Source organism: Tenrec ecaudatus, chromosome 4, assembly GCF_050624435.1.
Source record: "Tenrec ecaudatus isolate mTenEca1 chromosome 4, mTenEca1.hap1, whole genome shotgun sequence".
Lineage (NCBI taxonomy): Eukaryota > Metazoa > Chordata > Mammalia > Afrosoricida > Tenrecidae > Tenrec > Tenrec ecaudatus.
In genome coordinates this window covers 107,348,780-107,366,425 of record NC_134533.1, presented here as the reverse complement: position 1 = coordinate 107,366,425, position 17,646 = coordinate 107,348,780, and positions in this window count along the sequence as shown.

The window sequence follows — 17,646 nt, the reverse complement described above, 5'->3', positions numbered from 1 at the left end:
CCAGCCTGTGTGATCACGAGGTGTCAAAGGGATCAGGTATCAGGCATCATCAGAACAAAAAATTTTACCATAGTGAATGAAGGGGGCGAGTGCGAAGTGGAGACCCAAAACCTATTTGTCGGCCACTGAACATCCCCTTACAGAAGGATCTCGGGGATGTGACAAGCCAGTCGGTGCAATGTAGCAACGATGAAAAATACAACTTCCCTCTAGATCCTAAATGCTTCCTCCCCCACCCCTACTATCATGATCCGAATTCTCCCTTGCAAGTCTGGCTAGACCAGAGGATGTACACTGGTGCAGATAGGAACTGGAAACACAGGGAATCCGGGGCGATGGTCCCTTCAGGGCCAGTGTTGTGGATGGCAAGCACTTTGTATGGAGTATCTTAGGTGCTATCTCCACAATCCCCTGATTCGAGTACTACCAGTCTGTACCCCATTGTATAGATGAGACAGAGGATTTGGGCATTTCACCCTCGGAAAGGGTCAATAATGGGTGGAAGCCGGGACAGAGCCCTGGCACTCTGACTCTAGAAGACCCCTCCTGTTGTTCCGTGAGAATTGGCTTGCTTCGTGTCTGTCATTAGTGGGGCTTTGCAGCGGAGGGCAGATCACGGGGACAGCCCTTGATGCCGCCTGAGCTGTCCTTGGAAATCACTAACAGAACTCTGTGGTTTGGGAGCAATGGGCACGCAGCCTCTTCTCTTTACTTTCCTCCAGCGCATCACGAGGCCCCTCTCTCGGCTCCCCCCTCTCTCCTCCCCCCCCCCCCCCGCCCCATCCACCTTCTCTGTGGATTGCTTCCCTCAGCCTTTCTCCTGCTTCCATGGTTTCTCCCCCAGTGGCTCCATTCCCCCTTTCCAAGGTTGTAAGAGGGGGCTTCAGAACGTGGGTGGGAAATGGAATGAAAAAAGGATGGCATTCTCCGCAAACTTCTCGAAGCCCCTCCTCTTTGCCAAATTCCCCTTCACTGGTAACCCTGACTGCCCTGAGGCCTGATTAGAAAGTCATTCATTCAATCCAAGTGGGGGGGCTGACCTTGAGCACGGGGCAAGGGCCGCAGGGATGGAAGGCTTTGCTCCCGTAGAGCTCACGGCGGTGTTGCAGAGAGGGGTTAAGTCAGAGAGCACCGGCCAGGGGTGAGGTCCTCTTGGAGAAATCTGGGATGGAACCTATGTGAACATTACACACAGAAGGTTCAAGCCCCCACGCAAATTGAGGAGCATGAGGTAAGATTGTGTCTTTTAAAGAAAATAAAGCCAGAAATGTGATAGATGACAGGTAGACAGGTAGGTAGATGATGATGATGATGATGATGATGATAGATAGATAGATAGATAGATAGATAGATAGATAGATAGATAGATAGATAGATAGATAGATAATTGGCTATCAAATCAACTCCAACTCCCGGCCCCTTGTGCACATAAGAACAAAACATTGCTCAGTCCTGTGTCAGTCTCAGGATTGCCAGCTAGATTGAGTCCATCATTGTATCTATTGGGCCAATTTATCCACCATGAGTCTCCCTTCCCTGCTTGGCTTTTTACTTCACCAAATGTGCTATCGTCCTCCAGAGATGCATCTCTCCTGGCAACACACGAGAGGAGGCAGCCCTTCAGTATGGCCCAGACAGCCATCACGAATCTCCGCCCCTGCCCTGCTAGCAACTCTTGACTTTGGGACAAACCATTGCACTTGCTGGTCTCATTAGGCCTTGGAATACGCCACTACACCTCGCCCTCTCAGCCCTAATGGCTTGTCTCAATAAGCAGCTAAAGAGACACGATTCCAGGCTAACAGTCCTGGGTAAGTGGCCCCATGTTGGTCTGACCCCTTCTTGGTGGGGATCAAGCGGAAAAACCTCACATCGAATTCTGTGCAGTGAAATATACACCCGGGTCGTGGAATATAAAACCGGGTTGTGGGCGCTCCTCTCTGTCTTTTCTCCATGCTGCAAAGTGAGGGGCACCCAGGGAGCTTTTCCATTACGGTGAGATAGCTTTTGAGCCGGGGCTGTTCCATTATGCACCATCTGCTGCCTGTGGGCTATCGCGGTGCCTCTCCTGATTGCGAACACGCTGTGCCGCATGTGGCTTGATCAGGATGAACAGACACAATAAGCTTGGAGTGGCAGGCACCCCTGGGTGGGTGGGGTTCTCATCCCAGAATCTGGAGGGTGCTTGGGATTAAGAGGCAGCCCGTACGCACAGCACAACCTGTCCAAAGCAAGCGAATCAGACAGTGTGGCGTTGTGACCTAGAAGGCTTCCCTAGGCTGATTTTTAGGAACTAGACCTTTCTATTTAGTCTGTCTTGTCTGGAAGCTCTGCTGAAAACAGTTCCCCATGTGTGAGCCTGCTGGTATTGAAATATGGATGCTATTGCTGCCGGGGTCATCACAGCATGCACCCCACCAGAGTGTAACAAGCAGGCGGGTGGTCGAAAGGAGAGAAAGTGGGTAAACCCATCATTTTAGTAAGTGTGGGAAAGTACTGCTCCCCTGTTAGAAGCCAGAGGGAGGTGCCCCAGTGAGGGCCAATGACTTACTCCACATGGTCCTTTGTGGTTGTAAAGCCCAGCCACGGCGTTCTGACCCGCAGGAAAGACTGGTTCCTTCGAGCAGGCCAAGGCTGTCCATCGCTGCTGAAGCAGACCACCTCGTCTTCCTCCTGAGGAGCAGCTGGTGAATTGGAACCGTCTATTTTGAGGGGTGAGAAGAGGCTGTCCTGTCCCAAGAGCTCTATCTTAGCTCCTGACCCTGGATTCTGTCCTGTTGTTTTGCTAATAAACCGCCTACACTGAGTCGGAGCTGTGAGTTCTCTATAAGCTATTACAATATACTCCTAAACCCAGCCGAGAAGCAGAGAGGGCTGTGGACGGGACCAGTGGTGTCCACATTGATTTGACAGAAGGTTGGAGAGGGGGGGAGCATGTCTTAGCCCCACCTCACAGGAATCACCCTTGGGCTGCTGTTGGTGCTGTTAGGTGCCATCAGGTCGGTTCTGCCCATAGCACCCACGGACAACTGAACAGAACCCCGCCGAGACCCACTCCAGCCTCACAATGGTTCTGATGTCTGAGCCCACTGCTGCCGCCACTGGGTCCGTCCGTCTCATCAAGGGCCTTCCTCTCTTTCTTGCTGCCTTTCGCTCTACCAAGCATGATGTCCTCCAGGGACTAGTTTCTCCTGAGAACAAGTCTACCACCCTTGCTTCTGGGAAGCATCCTGGCTGTTGTTCTGCCAAGACACACCTGTTTGTTCTCTTGGCAGTCCGCGGTACTCCAGTAGTCTTCAACAACACCGTAGTACAAACATCCATTGTGTCAAGCGCATCTGTACATTTGTTGCCATCATCATTCTCAAAACATTTGCTTTCTACTTGAGCCCTTGGTATCAGCTCCTCATTTCGGTCTTCCTTTTTCAATGTCCAACTTTCACTGCATATGAGGCTCCTGCTACTGAATGTGCGTCTCGCTCTCCCTGGTGACGTGAGAGGAGGTCTATATCTTCTGGCTATTTTCATACCAATTAGCACAAGGAGCCCTGGCAGAATAGTGGTCATGGGACAGACTTCTCACTGCAAGTTCAGCAGTGTGAAGCCACCAGCTGATTCCTGAAAGACAAGACTTCTATGCCCCTAAAGACGCACAGCCTCAGAGACCCAAGGAGGCAGACCTACTCTGTCCTACAGAGTCACTATGAGTCAGAATCCACTTGATGGCAATGAGTTTGTTTTTTCACACAAAGAAGTGGAACTGAGGCTGAAGACATTTGGACGCAACGAGCAAAGGCCTGGAGTCGTGGAATTGAGGGCAAGCCAAAGGCAGCACTTCTGGAGCCAGATGTGTGAGCCAGGAAGAGCGGACTCTGAAGCAAGGACCAGGTCTCAGAGGCAGGTCTGCAGGGAGGAGGGCCTGGCCTCTAGCCTGCAGGCTCCCGTGTTTCCTGAACCTGCCTGAGAAGAACCACCCAGGATGCTCCTCAAAAGCTGGCTTCCAAATCCTGTGCCACGCCCACAGAATCCGAATCTTTCAGGAAAGGACTTTGGATCGGGATGTAGAACAAGCCCTCAGCTCGCTCCTATGATCAGCCAAGGTTGAAAATAGCCCGGGGAGGACGTCACGCCTCCACTCTGCCCTGCCTCCTTGCAGGCTGCCAGAGCCTTGAACCCCCATCAGCAGGGACGTAGTGAGTAGACGTTTATAGATTGACTTCATAATCTCATGGCCTGATAAGCCGTATGTGACCTTAATGAGCTCTGAAAATTAGTATATTCCCACAGGCAGACATCAATGGAATACAGAAAACATGGAATCTATTCTGTTCATTATTTGGGGGAGTGGCACAGGGGAGGTTCCGGAGTGGTGCCAATGGCTCCTGTGTTCAGCTCCTCACCCAAAGGTGAGAGGGTCCACCCCACCCAGGGGTGTCTGGGGTAAAAGCTTCTGAAAAACCGGCCCCAAGAGACCCTGTGGAGCACACTGATCCTCCGACACGCAGGGAATTGCCCTGGTTTTCTCCTCACTCTTTCCTTCCTTCCTTCCTTCCTTCCTTCCTTCCTTCCTTCCTTCCTTCCTACCTTCCTTCCTTCCTTCCTTCTTTCTTCCTTCCTTTCTATAGGTCGTGAGGAGGGGTTGGGTTTATCAGGTGCAGGTGGCCGTAAACCGACGACAGAGCGTTGCAGTGATACCGAAGGAACGAGGAAGAGGGATGGTGTCCAGCAAGATCAGGAGGCGTGAGTGAGATACCTGGCCCGCAGACACCTTGAAGGCTTAGGAGGTAACAACTGCAGCCATTTGGCCCAACATCATTGGCCATGCCTTGAGGAAGAGACAGAGTGTCTCCTCTTTCTAGAACTCTTGGGTGCTCTGACAAAAGCGTCCTTGCAGAGTGACTTGCCAGCACAGATTCCATACGTGCAGAGTGACCGTGGGACAGGGATTAGCTTTCCTAATACCAAATTCGTGTTGCTAAAGCTTCCGCTGATGGAAAACCCTCTCTGTGCCAGGGGTCTCAGCTTGGGACAGTGCAGAAAGGATTAGGGAGAAAATCTATTGCAATTCCCAGTTGATACCAAAAAAAGGGTGGGGGAGGGCAGGGAAGAGAAGAGAAGAGAGGGGAGAGAGGAGAGAGACAATGCCAAGAAATGAAAACTCATTTTAGCTCTTCTATTAAAGCCAGATGTATTTTAGGCCCCGTTTCTAGGCAACTGCATAATGGTAATATTCTCAAATCCTTTTTTTTTTTTTAACAAGACTCACAACTGTCAGAGTCAGTAAAGGTCAGGAGGTAATTATAAAGTAATAAGGGTCACACAGGAGAGGCAGAATCACTCCAGCCCTGCTTGGGGAGCTGTGACATTGCGTAGTTTGCATTTCATTCTCAGAAACAGCTAAGATGGTTGTCCTCGGAGCATTGGGCCCTGCCTTCTTGGCAAAGACCAAGTCGAATCAAAGTGGAGCAGGACATTGGCATTCAGCCTCTCTGTGCTATCAGGACCCCTATGGGATTGGCTTGGATTGAGTTCCTAGCATGTGCAGGTAACGGCCCCCCGCCCATACACAAGTCACTAGAGGGTTAAACAAATATCGAAGACAACCAAGAATTGATAGGGAACCTTATAATGAGAAACAGCCTGAGAGAGCATTCCCACCAGCTCTGTTCATAGATAAGGAAACTGAGACCAGAGAACAGAAGAGGGCAATGAGAGAAGGAAGCTGAAACGTGCTGAAGAAATTCTACGCGCCTTCTTTCTGGGCTTGGTATTTCTATTGTGTGTGTGTGTGTGTGTGTGTGTGTGTGTGTGTGTGCGTGTGTGTGTGTTAGGTTGGGTTGTCAAAAGAAACAAAGCAAGTAGCATATGTATAATAAGGAGCTTCATGAGCACACCAGCCTGTGTGCTCATGAGATAGCAATGGGATCAGGTGTCAGACATCAAAGACCCAGAACAAAAAATTACATCAATGTGAATGAGGGGGAGGGCAGAGTGGAGACTCAAAGCCCCTCTATAGACAATTGGACATCCCTGCACAGAAGCATCACAAGGAAGAGACAGCCAGTCAGGGGATAGTATAGCACTGATGAAACATATAACTTTCCTCTAGTTCTTTAATGCTTCCTCCCCCCACCAATATCATGACCCCAATTCTACCTTACAACTCTGGCTAGACCAGAGGATGTACACTGGTACAGATAAGAGCTGGACACACAGGGGATCCAGGACAGATAAATGCTTCAGGGCCAATAATGAGGGTAGTGATACCATGAGGGAAAGGAGAAAGTGGGGGTAGAAAGGGGGAACCGATCACAATGATTTACATTTAACTCCCTCCCAGAGGGATGGACAACAGAAAAGTAGGTGAAGGGAGACAGCAGTTGGTGTAAGACATGAAAAAAATATATAAATTATCAGGGGTTTGTGAGGGAGGGCAGGTGGGGGAGGGGGGAAGTGCGCTAATACCAAAGGCTCAAGTAGAAAGAAAACGTTTTGAAAATGATGACGGCAACAAATGTACAAAGGTACTTGACACAATAGATGGATGTATGGATTGTGATAAGAGCTGTAAGAGCCCCCAGTAAAATGATTTTTTTAAAAGAAAGAGCGTCATATTAGGAAGTCATTATATATCACAAAAGCATCCCAGCCCTGTCCAACTCAAGCTGTAAGTCTGATGCTAGTCTGCAAGTTCCTCTTCAGAGTCACCCAGCCTCATGCCACTGGTGCAGAAAAGCAAACAGGAAGCAGGAAGATCACAGACCATTGGGTGCAGAGTCACGGGGATCCAAGGTCAGCCGGACCCTGGCAGGGCAAGGCAGCTCTGAGGATCATGTGCCCACATGAGCCCAGCCCTGGAGGCAAGCAGAATTCCAGCAGGCAGGAAGGCAGTGGGGCAGAGAGAGAGAGGCAGTTCCCCGCCCCTCCCCCGGAGTCCCTCATTATCTTACAAAAGGCCATATCCTCAAGGAGGTATCATCAAGCTACCACTTGAATAACACTTCATCTCTTGCCAGGAGTCGCTCAAAGCAAACCAAACTCACTGCATTGAGTTGAAGGTAATTCATGGTGACCCTATAGGACAGGGGAGAACCGTTCCTGTGGGTCAGGAGTCAAACAGCCTACTCTTTCTCCTGCAGAGCTGCTGCTGGGGGTTTCAAACTGCCAACCTTGGGGAGCACAGACCAAGCCATAACCACTGCACCACCAAGGCTTCTCTGTAAAGGAGAGGGGCCGACCCTCAGCGAGATAGACTGGCACAGTGACTACAACAGTGGTGTTCCACATGACAATTGTGAGCATGGCACAGAACCAGACAGTGTTCTGTTGGGTTGTACGAAGCGTCCCACGAGGGGGAACCAACTGGACCACACTTAACAAGAATGTGCTCTTATAGGACCCCCTGTGAAGATTAGGCTGCCAACCTCAAGGTCATTGGTTCAGAGCCGCCTAGCCACTCTGTCCCTCTCCCACTCCTCCACCGTCCCTGCCCTGCCTACTTCTGCCTGCTTCGTCCCCTTCAGAGTTGGCAGAAATACTGGCAGTTCAAACCCACCCAGGGGCATCTCAGAGGACAGGCCTGGCAATGTCTGAAAGATCATAGCACTGGAAACCCTGTGGAGTAAGTTCTGTCCTGCCCGCCCTGAGCTGACATTAACTTGATGACGACCCACAGTAGTTGTGCGTCAGGCAGGGCTCTGTGCAGTTTGACGCAGTGGACGCTTGTAGGTTGTCATGGCAGGCAGAAGTGCAGCAGCCCATGGCAACACTACGCTAAGATGGAGCAGCATCCTGGGGCCCCAGAAGTCCACTGGGGGTTCAGAGAAGGCTTCTCAGAGGCTGGAAGGGGCAGTGGGGATGGTGCAGTCCGAGAGTAGCCCCAACACATGCAGGCAGATGTAAGACAGCCTAGACAGGGGGGGCACAGAAGAAGCTGAGTATTACGAAAGCGCACGAGGGACCTACAAAAATGTCTTGGGGAAAAAATCCATTATGTTTTCATTCCATTTTCCACCAACATTTTGAAACCTCCCTCCTGTATTAAGAAGCCTGAGTTTCACTTTTGGAAGCAAAGTGATCCCTTTTCGTAACAGAGAAGGACGCGGTCGGGGCCGTCACTGAAAGAGGACGACTCTCAGTGAGATGCATTGGCACAGTGGCTGCAAGGAGGCTTCCAGAAGCAGCACTGCGAGGGGGGGCAGGGCCGGGCAGTGTTTTGTGCTGCTGGGCACAGGGGTCACTCTGAGCAGGTGTGGACTCGAGGCATCCAACAATAATTTTCAGATTGATACTTCTTATGGATGGTGGTTTTAATCCAGGCTCGTTAAAGACTGAAATGTGTTGAACGAGATTTGATGAGACTATTTAAAATGGGGTCGAAGTGAGAAGCAATTGCCAAGCGACTTAAGTTTGGATGGCATCACTGGCCCTTTATTAGTGGTGACAGGAGAAGCCACAGGCCCCTTAGTAACTCATGTAATCCAAAGAGCAGCTTAGAAGCAGGCTTAGAGCCCAGAGAGCCCAGGGGTCTCACTAGTCCATGATCAACTTATAGCTCCACTCCAGGTCTGACCAAATGACCAAATGACCCCTCACTGGGTGAACTCAATTGTGAAATTCTGGGAAAACAGCGTGGAAATCATATCTGACTCCTGGGGTGACACAGGGAGAAGGAGCTCCATCTCCACACATTCCAGTCCAATCGCCATTGCCTGCCGTGCCCCCACCCTGCCTTGTTTCTTTCACCCTGTTCTGGCACCAACTCTTCTCCCAAGACACTTCCTTCTCTGCTAGGTGTGATCATCCATGACAATGGTGACACAGAGCGCACAGACGATTCTCACAAGGGTTGGGGTTTATTAGGGTTGTTGACAAGTTACCACAAGCCGGGATCAAACAACATTAAAGACATAGTCATTGGTCCACAGCAATACCTCTCCTCAGCCGGCAGCCACGTCTCTCTCTAGTTCTCAGCCTCTCAGTCATGTGGTCTCTTGGCCTCTGGCCTCCATGGGCCAGAAAACCAGCCCACCCCTCCGCCTCAGAGTCCCAAATCTGTGTCTCTCCTTGGTTGTCTCATGGTCTCCTTGCCTCGGCCTCCGGTCTCCACCCGGCGTGATGTCCACTGCCACCGCTGCTTCGTGCTTCGCCCTGTCGCTTCTTCCTTTCGCACTTCTGGGGTCAAGCAGGGGAAGAAAGGAATGGGCAGGCGACAAAGAGCGAGTTGATGGGGGTGGGTATCTGGCGATTAAAGGATGTGAATAAAATATAATCAAAGAAAAGGCATCACAAAGTAAGGAGGGAGGATAAGGAGGAGGGGAGGGGCTAGGACAGAATGAATATCTTGGCAGGAAATATCGGGGAGACCGGGAGGGATTCCTTTTCGTTGGGAGCCCCGTGGACACATTTTTGAAAGGAGAAAAAAAAAACCTTTTATAGCCGCTCACTTCTACATTTTATTACTAATTAGAACTTCGCATGCTTGCAAGTTTTGAATGAGGTGTTAAGTACAAAGTATGCGAAGTCGGCAGGGGTGAGCCTTTCCCAGTTGGGAATGAATGCCCTAGTCAAAATGAGGCGCCGTGGAATGTCCCGCTCAGATGGTTTGGCTCTTCGCTATCTCCAAACATTCTGAGCGCACTGGAACGGCTCTTCATATGCTCTGTGCACTTGCACTGGGTGATGGCTGCCGGCTGGCTGACTTCCTGTTTAGGTTTGCCTTTGCTCCCTCTCCAAACAAGCTTTGGCCACAAAATCCACCCAACTGAACTTGTGGCGTAGACGTAGTTGGGCACGAACGGACTCAGGAGAGCCGACAGGTGGCTTCATCACCTAATGCCTCGAAGTCCGCTCTCTCAGCCTGGCACGCGGTGTGAAGTCCGAGCCGGGCCTGTTAGGCACATCTAGGAGAGCTTTCCCCGGGGCAGCACAGGGGCTCCCAGGTGGCACAGAATGTCCTGCACAAAGGCAACCCGTGCTCGGCGGACAGTTGGTGCAGTGCGTTCCACAAAGGTGTCTGTCTCTCGGGGTAAGGAAAAGTGAGGCAGGTCCGCTTCCTGGAGCCTGCCTCCCTTTGTTTTCTCCAATCACAAACAAAAACAAGCAAAATCCCCCGGTAGCTATGTGGTTAGTGTGTTAGTCTGGGTACTTTAAAGAAAGAAATCCACAGAAACACATGTATAAGAGAGAGTTTTGTATAAAGGTTAAGTGTGCATCAAGAAAACATCCCAACAAAGTGCTGCCCAAGCCCACAAGTCCAACACTAACCTATATGTCCAACACCAATCTAAAAAGTCCTCCTCCATCTCACAAAACACACACTAAGACACCGACTGCAGGAAGAAAGCAGAGTCAGCGAGCGTGTAAGCATCTCAGTGCTGGCAGGGGTCTGTCTCCACATGGGTGCTCCAGCACCCAGGGTTGCATCGGGGTAGGTCCATGTGGCTTCTCCTCAGGGATGACTCGCAGGAAGTGAGCCTTGCCAGCTGAAGCAGGGAACTGGCTAAGGCAGCTGCACCCTGGTCCGACCATCAGAGAACAAGAGACCCGAAAACTAGAAAGGCAAGGCTCACTGAGCCATTTATCCCTCCGCCCTTCAATGAACCCCACATGTGTTTATCAGCCAGGTTGGCAAAATAAACTAACTACCTCAGTTAGGCATTGAGCTGCTAACCACATGGCTGATGGTTCAAACCCACCAGTCGATCCTTGGGAGAAAGATTTGCAGTCTCAAAAAGCTTATGCAGGGTCAGAGTTCGACTAGACTTGATGGCAGTGGTGTGCACGTGTGTGCTTGTCTGTGTGTGTGTGTGTGTGTGTGTGTGTGTGTGTGTGTGTGATCCTAAAGCCATTCCACGTTAGCAGTGAACCCCAGAGCACAAGTAGAACTGGTAGAGGCGGGCACCCAGTCAAAATCTGTCTGCCTCCCTACTGAGTACGTGAGCATTTTCCAGTGTTAGAAATTCAGGCAGTCTTCTTAAAAGAAACAATCACTGGGTTCTGGAAGAGTTCAAATATCTGGCAAAAGTAATAAAGATTTAAAAACACTTGAAAGTTTGTCTCCTCATTATCCTGATAAGAGCTACAACCCCAGACTTTAACCTCAAGCATTTGATGGTACAACCTCTGTGCTTTTCGGTTTTCATTAATCTGCCTCATTTAATATACCCACACTGATTCACCAAAAGTGCTAACCCAGGACTTTCTCCTCCTACGGCCTCTTGAGGAACAGTGGTGGGCAAAGAACACAGGGTTGTTTTTTTTTTTTCATGGATCAACAAATCCAACCAACATTTTCTGGCTACCTACTATGAGCCATATACCTCTCCAGGCATTTGGAAGTGAGTAATAAAGAGAAGGAGATGGGTGAAATGTGAGTGTGATAGTTAGGTTTTATGTCCATAGAGTGGTTCAGCATTCACTCATGATCGGGTGTAGCACAGTGTGGTCAACTCCATGATGGGTTCTTCTGTGAAGCAGCCAAGCATTTGTGGGAGGAATGGGATGCAGTACTGCCGCCTTAATCTGGTCACATCTGAACATAAGTGAGGTTTCATCAAGGGTGTGGCTGACTCTTGGTATAATTGACAGGTTATGGAAGCCGGCTCCCTTCTACTTTGGGAACTGGATCCTGCATCTGGCTCGTTGCCCTGCTTTATATGGTGTGAGAGAAAACAGCCGACGGCTACCCCGAGGGTATGGAATTGGTGGATATTGGTCTTTGGTCTGGATCTCTTGCTTTGAAAATGCCCAATGAAGGGTGGTCAGGCACTACCATATACTTACTACTTTATTGCTCTCTTTACTTTTTATATGACATGTATTGGTCTGTAGGCATGGTTCTGCCTTTGTGAATGAGTGTTACTGAAGGTTTTGGCCTATCCCCAACCCTCCTTGTTCATGTACATAGGGCCCAATGGGGATGACTTATAATGTTCTCTATCATAAAATAAAGGCGTTTCTAAACTAAACCAGAAATGTATATAAACTATAGATATATTAATAGATTGGGGGCTTAGAGTTACTCTTAGGCCTAATCTAAGAACAATCCATTCTTAGGACATGGGCCTACTCGAGACTCGAAATCACTGAAGATATGGAAGCTATCAGAAGGAATCGCGCTCTTGGGGCTTAAAGGCTTGTCTTACAACAAGCTGTCATCTAAATGAGGAATCAACTAGGTCCACATGGAAGAAGCACACCAGTCTGTGTGATCGATGCTAGGATTTAAATCATATACAATCCAAAGCTGAAGGGAGGAACAGTATCAGAGCTTAACTTGTGAATACGTGGTTTGCAGAAGACTGTGGATGACCGTGGAAGTACCAGATCCATTCGCAGGTCCCATGTGAGGAACGGTCTGGTGCACCCCCTGTGACCACAGTCCATCAATGGGAATAGCCGTGCTAGCAGACAGCGAGCAGTGTGAAGTCAATTGTGGCAGATGTAGTTAGGTTAAAATGCAACACCTTTATCAATTGATCTCCTTTTCAACCCATTTTAAAGGTGTTTCAACTTTAATATTTCCAGCTTTCTTTCCTATTGAGGTTTTTCTCTGTTTCAACATTGTTTAAGGACTAAGATGCATCTGAGTCAAGCCACAGTGATTTCAATCACCTTAGATGAATATGAAAACTGGACAATATATAATGAAGACCAGATAAAAGTTGATGCATTTGAATTATGGTGTTGATGACAAATATTTAAAGCATGATGGACTGTCAGAAGAACAAATAAGTTTGTCTTGAAAGAAGACAACCAAATGTTCCTCAGAAGCAAGGATGGCACCCTCGATAATTTATAAATTTATAAGTTCATGAGGGAGGAGGGCAGGAAGGGAGGGGAAAATGAGGAGCTGATGCCAGGGGCTTAAGTGGAGAGCAAATGTGTTGAGAATGATGAGGGCAATGAATGCACAAATGTGCTTTACACACTGATGTATGTATGGATTGTGATAAGAGTTGTATGATACCCTAATAAAACAATTAAAGAAGAAGCAAGGATGGCGAGACTTCATCTCACATACTTTGGACATGTTGTCAAGAGACCAGGCCCCAGAGAACATCCCGCTTGGTAAAGGAGAGGGTCTGGAAAAAAGAGGCAGGCCCTCAAGGAGATGGATTGACACAGTGGCTGCAGCCATGGGCTCAAACATCACAGCAATGGGAGGCACATGCAGGATCGGGCAGGGTTTCATTCTGTTGGCCACAGGGTAGCTGTGAGAGCCAAGTTCAAGGTGCTTAATAGCAACAAATAAAAGGTCAAAGGAACTATTGTTGTGTCCAAGTTATCTCACTCTAGAGAAGTCAGCAGACAAACTTTTCTGTGTAAGTCTACATTGTAAATATTTCAGGTTGTCTAAACCCAAACTCAAACTATAGACCCTTTGCTTTCTCTCCGCTAGGCACCTTGGTGGGGTAATGGGTACACCTTGGATGGACAGCAATTTGAAACCAGCAGCAGCCCCTCTCGGGAGGAAGACTGGGTTTTCTACTCCTGTGCAAACAGTTAGAGCCTCAGAAGCCCACCGGAGTTTGCTGAGTCAGCTCTGACTTGCTGACAGTGAGTTTGGTTTGTTTGGGGTTTGCGGGGTTTCCTCTCCACTACAGAAGCGAACTTACTTTTCTCTCCAAGGCTCCATCTTTGGCTTCAGAAAAGAAACAAATATGACACTGTTAGAGAAAGGCTATTAAAACAGAAAGTCCTCAGAAGAATGTTACTCAATGTTTCTGTTTGCGGCTTGCTCGGATGGGGAGAAATCTTCTGGGAACCACTTCTCCATCCACTTGACCAGTTCTGAATCAGAATCAGGCGGGAGCTCTCAGACGCGCACAGTGGGCCGAGTCCCTCCGAGAGGTTGGAGCACTACTCATCTGCAGACATGGTAATGTCACTATCACAGTGACCCAGGGGGTGAAATTCATGAACCACTCGCAGGCCCTTCAGCGCTCATATTTCAAGAACGATTGACCTATAAGAGCCCAGACCAGAGAGATCATCATGCGTAGTGCAGTTCGTTCATTTTATTTTCCCTTTTTTTTTTACCCATGTGGGGGATGGTGCCAACTAGAAGTTTCCTCATCTAGCGCATAAACAGAGGTACAAAGTCCCAAAGGTCTATCCAACAGAGTACAGATGGTTTTGATCTAGAAAGGGTTTGCTGGAAAGAAGAGCACTCGCCTGTGTAGGCCAAAGATGACAATAACAAAATCCAAACACGATGAAGGGAAAGGATCAGCCCTTCATCTGTGGGCACCCAATTTGTAGAAGGCTCTGGAGGATAGTGGGAGCCCAAGATCCTTCTGCAGATTAAGCCTCTGGCAGATTCAAGCCGCAGGTGAGGGGCTCAAACTGCCCGACTATCAGACAGAGATTATTGTAACCTGGATTATGGTGAATTGAACCACGGTATAATAGGATGCTCGGTCAGTTGACCTTCCTCTGGACCCAACCTGAATTTGCTCTCGTAGTTCACACTTGTGCCATGACAGAACTTTCTTCTCGGGCATTTGTTTCATTGTTTCTGTTGGGCTTGCCGGATTGTGACGCAGAGAAGGAGTGAATGCACGGAGACATAACTGATGCCCATTCTATGCGAACGTCCATCGGGGATGTGGGGGGAGGGGTGGAGAGCAGACTGTGGGCGCGGGGAGGGAGCACTAGAACTGATTGTGGTGATGTCTATGCAAATTTTTAAAAAGCAATTTAACCATGCAAAAATAAGACGGAGTCTGCTGGAGCAGTCACTGTGTATCCCTAGGGGTCACCTGTGGGAGAAGACCCAGGAGTCCTAGCAAAGTCACCAGAGGGAAATGGTCGTAAAATGCACTGTAACTCAGGAACTGCAAGGGGTGTACGGTGCAAGCCAATGGCTCTTGTTGGAATATATCTGGCTAAACGGACTTTGGCTTCAAAGCAGTTTTTACACCTTCCTTCCTCAAAGCAGAAGAACTGACTACCTGCTGACAAATCGCAGCACTGCTGACCAGAATCCCTGCCAATTCTTCACAGCAAAGGGGCCTGCGTTCAGCCCATCAGAAGCTGTTTCACCCAAATCATTATGTTTTTTAAAAAAATAATAATAACAAAGTACACATGGTTCTTTTTAACGCCATGGAAATGATCTCTCTTATAACATTTTTTAAATGGACTACATAGAGGAGGCGAACTTTCAGACCATCAACTCAAAATTTACCAGTTACAACCACTCATTAACCCCCACCTGTCTTGTATCATTTTGCTGTATCCTGACTCCTGCTAATTTAGGGCAACATGCAGGTTTATTGCGCAGGTTCATAGAGTTTTACCCTGAACTGATGCCTGCCAAGAAGCCAAAGGTATATTCTTTATAGGGTCAGGCTTTAATTCAAACATTTACTGAACATCTACTGTGGGCTCAATACTGCAATAGATTCCAAAATGACAAAGTTGAATACACCCAATGCCTATTCTTTTAAAGTTTAGTCCTCTCAGGCAGAAGTGCAGTAAGTGCTTTCGTAAGTGGTTCGAGTGGTTTGTGCTTGACTACAAACGTAAAGGTTGGGGGTCCACCCCCCCCCCCTCAGTGACACCATGGAAGGAAACGTTACAGCCAGGACAGGAACGCCGATGGTCTAGTTCTACTCGAAAACACAGAAGGTCGCTGTGAGTGGGAATTGACTCGATAAACTATTGATGTGGTGCTGTGTTATACATTTATACATGCCCAGGAGTAGAAGCAACAATGGCGATCAGAAGCCGCCGAGCTGGGGCAGATGAAGCCGTGCTCGAGACCATCAACTAGAGCTGATGGTTCCGAAATGGTTAGCACAGCAAAGCAGTAGCCAGAAAGGCATAATGGCTCTGCTTAATTTTCAAACACTCAAACCAAGCCTGAAAATGAAATGCCAGTGAGAGTAGTTAAACTGAAGACGGACAACAGAAAAGGGAGACATCGGTCAGTGTAAGACATCAAAAAAATAATAATAGGGAGGAAGGTGGGGGAGGGGGAAATGAGGAGCTGATACCAAGGGCTCAAGGAGAAATAAAAATTTTGAGAATGATGATGGCAACAAATGTGCTTGACCCAATGGATGGATAGATTGTGATGAGTTGTATGAGCCCCCCATGAAAAATATCTTTTAAAAAACTGAATACTGTATGATCACAACCATGCCACCTTCTGGAAAAGGCATAACTACAGAGACCAGTTGCTGCTAGAGCGACAGAGGACAGAGGAAGGTGGCTAGTAGACACAGGCCGTTTGGGGTGGGGGTAGTGCAGCTAGTCTGGGAGCTACAGCGGTGGCCACACAGCATGAGGCATGTGGCAAAGCCATTAGGAAGGTAGGACACATATTGAGGGAGGAAGGATAAGGGGTGAAAGAAGAGGAACCACATGGTTGAAGGGTTTAGCAGGATATTGTTGTTGATTTCATTTCTTGAGATGGGCTGTGTAAATAAAGACAGGATGCTTTTAAAACAATAATAAAAATCTTGCCAGAGTCCTCCCTCAAACCTCAATAGTGGTCTGAGTGACTAAAAGAAAAAGGAAAATGGCAGTGGACTTGGAGTCTTGGTGACAAACAAGCTCACCTCAAACAAACAAGGAGGGGAGCTACAATGCACAGAACTCAGCCTGGACTACGTGCTTATCAGTGTCTCGCTATGGCTTCATCGGTTCCAACAAGTTTCCCCATGAATGCAAATGTTGGCCAGAGGAGGCACAGACACAGTGGAAAGAGGGGACAGAAGGACACTGCACACCTTTTCTCTAATCCTAGAACTGCTCTAAAAAGTCATGTGCAAAACCACTAAACGCCAACTAATGTGTCTTAAGTCATGAAATAAGCAAATGGGCGTCAAAAAGAAATCAGCCCTCGGTCAGGTGACTAGCAATTCTTGCAGCAATTGCGCCCTTGCTGTAAAGAGCTTCCAGTCCGCTCCTCACCCATGAAGACTCCAGGAGACCCGACTTCTCTTTAACACGTCATTCTGTTCAGTGATCTCCAGTTACTGGGTTTCCTTTTGCCGGCTGGTTTTCTAATTTTTCAGCTTTAAAAATTTATAAACAGATGAAATATGATATAAATGACTTGCTATCGTGTCATGTGTTGACACACAGGGAGCTGGCGGTTGCCTAATCAAGATCGCATTCCTGTCCTTAACTATTTCGCTACAGGAAGTCCACTGAAGGCTTATACGTGGGGGCTGAACATCTCATTGTGGGTTCTATTTAAAATAAAGTATCAGGTACCATATCTAGGAATCCGCGTTATTTGGGCTATTTATAGAGTGACAGTAATTCTAATTTTAAAAGTCATCTTACAAATCCTGACCCCAAATACGGCTCACCATGACATTTCAGGTAGTTTAAGGAAAGGAAAAGCCATTGTAAAGGGATGTATAAAAGAAGATGGGGAAACGTAAAGTCTACATCTCCTTTAGGAAAAAAATGCAATCGACTTAATACATGCTGAACGATCGAATCGCTTCCGACTCCAGGAGAGCCTGTTTCGGGTTTCCAAGGCTGTGCACCTTTCCAGGAGCACCTGCCCTCGTCTTTCTCCTGAGGAAGCGCAAGTGGGTTTGAACATGATTCTATGCTTACCTGACAGCGCCACCTATGGATCACAAACAGTAAATCGCTAGTCTGAGACAGCAGAGTTAT